This window comes from Ipomoea triloba, chromosome 3 (genome assembly GCF_003576645.1).
Source record: "Ipomoea triloba cultivar NCNSP0323 chromosome 3, ASM357664v1".
NCBI lineage: Eukaryota > Viridiplantae > Streptophyta > Magnoliopsida > Solanales > Convolvulaceae > Ipomoea > Ipomoea triloba.
The window spans coordinates 2327450-2333449 of NC_044918.1; positions in this window are offsets into that span (position 1 = coordinate 2327450).

The following is a 6000-nucleotide window of genomic DNA, read 5'->3' on the forward strand; positions in this document are numbered from 1 at the left end:
ATATCATTAATCAAGAATTCCAATCAAAGTGAGCAGATAATTAATTTAATAATTATAAATTTATAAATTTGATTTCCAACTAAGACAATATATTGGCATTTTGAATTTGAATCAATCAACTATAAATAACATATACTAATTTATCTCATTATAGTCATTTACTAATCAAAGTTACAATGTAAGTTTATCTCTGCATACTTTTTGAATAGTGGTTATAGTTTTTCATACTCCAAGACCATTTTAGTAAAAACATCCGTAACAAATTAAAACATACCCACTCTAAATGGAATGACAATACATTACTGTCATTCTTTCTCATCGTGATTTACATATTTTGATAGTTATCCATAAGGTTTAGAATTTTAGATCCAATGCCCCGCTCTCTCTCTCTCTATATATAATATGTATCAGAAACACGATGATATGGATCTGCAAAAAAAGTCCAGATTTTGGAGAGTAGCATACTGGATTATTGAGACTGGATGTGACCCATCACGTGGATTATGAATTTGCCAGTCAATAATGGTGATATATAAATTAAACACATATATATATACACGTCTCAAATTCGATGAATGGAACAGACATTCCTGCATGCTAAGATTTCCAGAATGATGATGTATGATTACTCATTTCGAGAGGGCAGCCCGCCAAAACACAGTTTCAGCCTTTCAGGGAAACGATAGACCTCAACAATAAATAAATAAATAATCTTTCCCATCAAAACAGCACTTGCCCATCATTCGATGTCACATTCTTTTTCTTATTATCTTATTATATCATACTTCCATACTATCATAATTATAATTTAATTTATGCCTCCGAACATAGCTCGGTAATGAAAACGTGAGTGTAGCTGTGTTAGGCTATTCCCAATAATCATTTTTGTTGAATTTTTTAGAATAGTAAAATGTAATGGGGAATTTTTTGAGTTCTTTTCTCATGTAAATTTAGAGATTTTGGCAGTAAAGTGTAGGACCCACTGTGAGAAGAGAATTGCGCCTCACACGTGCCTAGGGCGTAAATACGTTTGTTTTTTTCAAATTTATATTTTGTTTTATTTTTCTTTTCATTTTTTTTGGAAAATATTACTTGGACTCCCATTTCATACTCTTAACTTGTACTCTCTCTCACAAACTTTTGATGTAGACACCTATCCTGGGACCACATGATGAAAATATCCAATATTTATTTGCCACAGAGTAAGAGTGGGGGAGTAGTATTTGGGAATACATGTAATATAACTCTTTTTTTTTTCCTTCACTCTTATTTTCTCTCTCCTAATCACACATATAAAAACTCCTCAAAAACCATATCAAAATCTTCACTATTGAGGAAGGCCTTAGTTAGCAAATGCATGAATTTGAAGAAATAAGATTATGAGAAATAAGCAAGCACTAAATCAATAGGTTAGTGAAATACATTCCGTGATTTACCTCGTCTTGCAAACTTCCTATGGAAAGGGATGTAAAGAACCCTTAGGTTTAAGGTTCAAACATATAATTATAATCTATCACTATTTTTTTAACATTTCTTATATTTCAACTCACTTTTAAAATATAATAATAATAATAATAACAACAACAACATTTAGTGTTATTAAGAAAAAATTTACTCGTGCCTTAAAACTACAACATGGCATGTCAAAATTACGAAGATTGCAACATTTGAAAGTGAGTTGCAATTGAAGAAGTTGAAATGTATACTCAAAATAAAATATAAGACTATTCTTATCCCGGTAAATCTTTTCCTTTGCAAGATGAGATGGCATGTTAAAGTGGATTTTTTTTTTAATGCTTAGGTGTACAACAAGCTTGCTGAGTACATAAAGTGTTGCCGCATGGCAGCCCTTTTGTTATTTATTTATTTTTTTAATTATATTATTCTTATTTATTATTTTATTGTATTATGGTGTGATAGTGGGGTCACTTTTGAAAGTGAAAAAAAGAAATTGCATGTATAAAAGTAAAATAGTGAATGAATTGTAAATTTAATAATGTGAAAATGTGACCCATTTTAAAAGTAAAAGAGTATTGCAAAGATAAAAGATAGCCTAGACAGAGGAGATAATTCGCCTAACATCTATATTCTTTCTTCTGTCTACTCACAACCTAAATTTACCTTTCCTGTTTGGATTACTGTGTTTAATAATCCGGCCAATTAAACTAGCGTAATTTGTCTATACTCCATTACTCTTTCACATATTTGATGATATGCCTTGTCCCACATGTTTAAGAATCTTGCCAACCTACATATCTTAATTTGTGTGAATTAAAGTGTATGTATGTGCAATGCACTATTCTTCTCGTGTTTGAGGAGTTTACCAAATTACATTAATATGTCTAATTTGTTTTGTTCTTTTTGCATGCATGTGTAGCGCACTACTTACCTCATATTGATGGATGCATTTAACTTTTAATCAGCACTACAAAATGAGTATTAAGAAAAATCATGCATTTGGCCCTTCAATGATTTATAGATTTAAAATGTAGAATCTCTCCTTCGATTTTTGTAAATTTAGACCTTTAATTATTATTATTGTGACATTGTTAACAACTTAGGGTTTCAATGGTCAAATATGTAAATCTATAGATCTATCATATGAAACTTTACTTAGCACTACTTGTATGTTTATTTTCAACCCAACCAGTTTTCAAAAATCACCCGTATAATAGTTCCTAGTATTGGTCCTCGCTCTTAGTGACTTTTGGCGACTCTACTCAATCTACTTTTAGACTGCTTGTTCAACTATCATCATCATCTTCCGATCCATTTCATCATTCTTATCCTCCACTTGGCTTTGCCTACTCATATATACAACTAACTAGTGTCCGTTTTGTCCAAATTCACCCTCAGTATAAACATAAATTTTAGTAATTAATATAGTGAAACTTTAATTTGATGTTTAGTTTAAACGAATCTATTACTTTTCTCATTTAAATAACATTTATAATTTCTCAAACGTGAATATTACTGCTTCCACTTGTATTAATAAACACGTTACAATTATTTACATTTGGCTTATTATAAATTATTAACCATCTAAAAAGTACTGTAATAGATAGATATCTATGTGAAGTATGACCTGTAACAAATGTGGCTTGAAAGTGACCAGATAAGCAATGTCAAAGAGAGTCATGTGATTGTAGTGGTCTCCCAAATTTTATTCCAAGTGTATATGTTTATACAACTTTCTTTGGCTCCAAGTTTACTTCAGGACCACGTACGTAATCCATTACGTAAGAGATGTTGTCTATTCTTGACCATTCCGACAGACAACCCTCGATCCTCTCAAAGACAATTCTATGATTTTACTTGTGATTCTAGCTGGTTGAACATTATGGATTGGCCAGTGTCTCTTCCTACGAAAGTGATGTGTAATTTTGACCATTAAAATTTTTGTCACATAGCTATATGTCTATTAGGCCTTTTCCAATAGATAAAATTTTGATGTTATTTTTTAAAAGGTTTTGTAAGTGTGTTTAGGTAAGAGAAAATGAGGATGGAAGAAAAAAAAATAAAAAATAAAAAACAAAAGCTAACAAAACAAATTTAAAAAAAAAAACTAAAAAAAGTAATATTACGTGCCCAGGCGGGCACTCACTTTCGTGAGGCGCAGTTATTATGCCAAAAGGTGGGCCCCACAAGAAAAAAATTCAGCTTTAATTTCATCTTTCTATTTTTTTAAAAAGACACATGTCAGTTTTTTTTTTTAAATTTTGTGTCCAAGAGTGCTATTGGGGATGACCTTAGGATTTAGGATTGATCTCTTTTGTATAGTTAGTAAATTATTACACAAAAATAATATTTATTCAGTGCACACTTTTATATATGGACTATAATTTTCTCCTTTTAAATGACGAACAACTCTACATGCAGAAAGAATGGAAGCAAAAGTTTGACTTTGAGTGTTATTACTGAGATGAGAGTATTTTACAATGAAGGAAGATGAAGGCGGTGAGCATATATACACACGACGGTTATAACTAACCCAAGAAGCGTGTAAGTACAAGAAAGTTGTACTTCTATTAGCTATGTACATTTTGCAGCCTGCTTAAAGCTTATATTCATCATGCTCCGATATAAAAAAAAATAAAAAAAAAATGAATTTATAAGAAAAGTAGCTTTCTTGGAATAGAGTATCGTGCATAATTGCATAAATCCAATTTCTATGTCAGAATTTCTCCGCAATAATTGAAATTTCATCATAAAAGTAGCTTTATTGCAATAAATTATCATGCATAATCAGTACGGCAGCAGAGAAATCCAAATCTATAGGTGACGATGACTAATTGTTAATTAATTATTAGTTTATTATATTAGGCAAAAACTTGTGTGAGACCGTCTCACCATGAGACAGGTCGGGTCGGGTCGGGATACAAATGTAACACTTATATATACAAATGCCATACTTATATGCTCAAATGTAATACTAATCAGGAATAAAATTTTTGTTACTTATTAGGGTAAATGTAAAACTTTTAAGGGAAAATACAATACTTTTACATTTCGATTTAAAAGTATTATATTTTTCCTCAAAAGTATTATATTTGCCCTTATAAGTGAGAGACACTTGTTACCATTACTTATTATGAAAAATGTATCACTTTTTCTCTTATAAGTAACAAAAATTGTATTTTTGATTAGTGTTATATTTGAGCATATAAGTATGAAATTTGCACATATAAGTATGATATTTGCATGGTGCTTTGACCCGACCCGACCCGTCTCATGATATTTGCACATCCGTGAGACGGTCTCACACAAGTGTCACCCATTATATTAACAGATACTCACAACCTAAGACGTATACACATACACCATGGTCCACAGTGCAGTGTGAACCTTGATCTATAGTATAAGGATTGATCTTCATTTCGCTCTTTCGGCCACTCTATCATAGCCCAAAAAAACTCGCCGCTATTTTTAATTTTCGCATACTTTTAAAAATTTTATTTGATAACAATGCCCATAAATGCCATAATAATGTCAATATATGGCAGGTGATGTGCCCCCCCCCCCCCGACTATATCAATCATTATTACATGGACAATGGTCCACACATTTATAATGACTATAAACAAAAAGTACATTTTTTTAAATACTAAAAGTATAAGTATATTACTTTGGTCCACACAATAATTTGCCTACTCCATAGCCCAAAATTTTAAAAAGAAATTTGATATCAATGCCGCAAGTGTGGGTTTTGGCCAACACTGGGCTTTGGCCCATTTATGAAATGAAGTGTAGTCTGATAGGACAATCCAATATGTGGTTTAAACCCAACACTGGACTTCGGGCCATTTACGAAATGAAGTGTAGTAGGAGTCGGACAGCCCAATATGTGGTTAAAGGCAAATTATGCTGTGGACCCAGGTCCACCTTGCAAGGTGGATCTGGCACCTGGGTTCAAAACTACGTCGTTTTTGTCTTTCTTTTTTTTTTTTTTTTTTTAAATTAGTAAACATATTGCTGAATATAAAGTTGTAAAAAAATGTGTGAATGTAGAGGTTTCAAAGTGTGAATGTAGAGTATAGAAATCGTGAATGTAGATTTATGATTGTGTAAATGTAGAGTTGCCCAGAAATGTGTGAATGTGGAGGTTTCAAATTGTGAATATGGAGTATAGAAATCGTGAATGTAGAGTTATGCATGTGTGAATCTGTAATAAAGTTAAAAAATTATAGCAACTTGTAGCGCTGTAATGTGTGAATGTGGAGTTCTCAAGTTGTGAATGTGGAGTATAAGACCTGTGAATATAGAGTTTTGGATGTGTGAATGCATAACAGTGGTAATATAGTTACTAAACATATAATTCTGTAATGTGTGAATGTGGAGTTTACAAATTGTGAATGTAGAATATAGTGTATGTGAATGTAGACCCAGGTCCACGGCATAACAACCCGTGGTTAAAACAGTCATTATTCCATGGACTAGAATAAATTATATATTTTAAATATACTAAGGATATATTGATTGAAAAAGCAAAAATGTCAAATT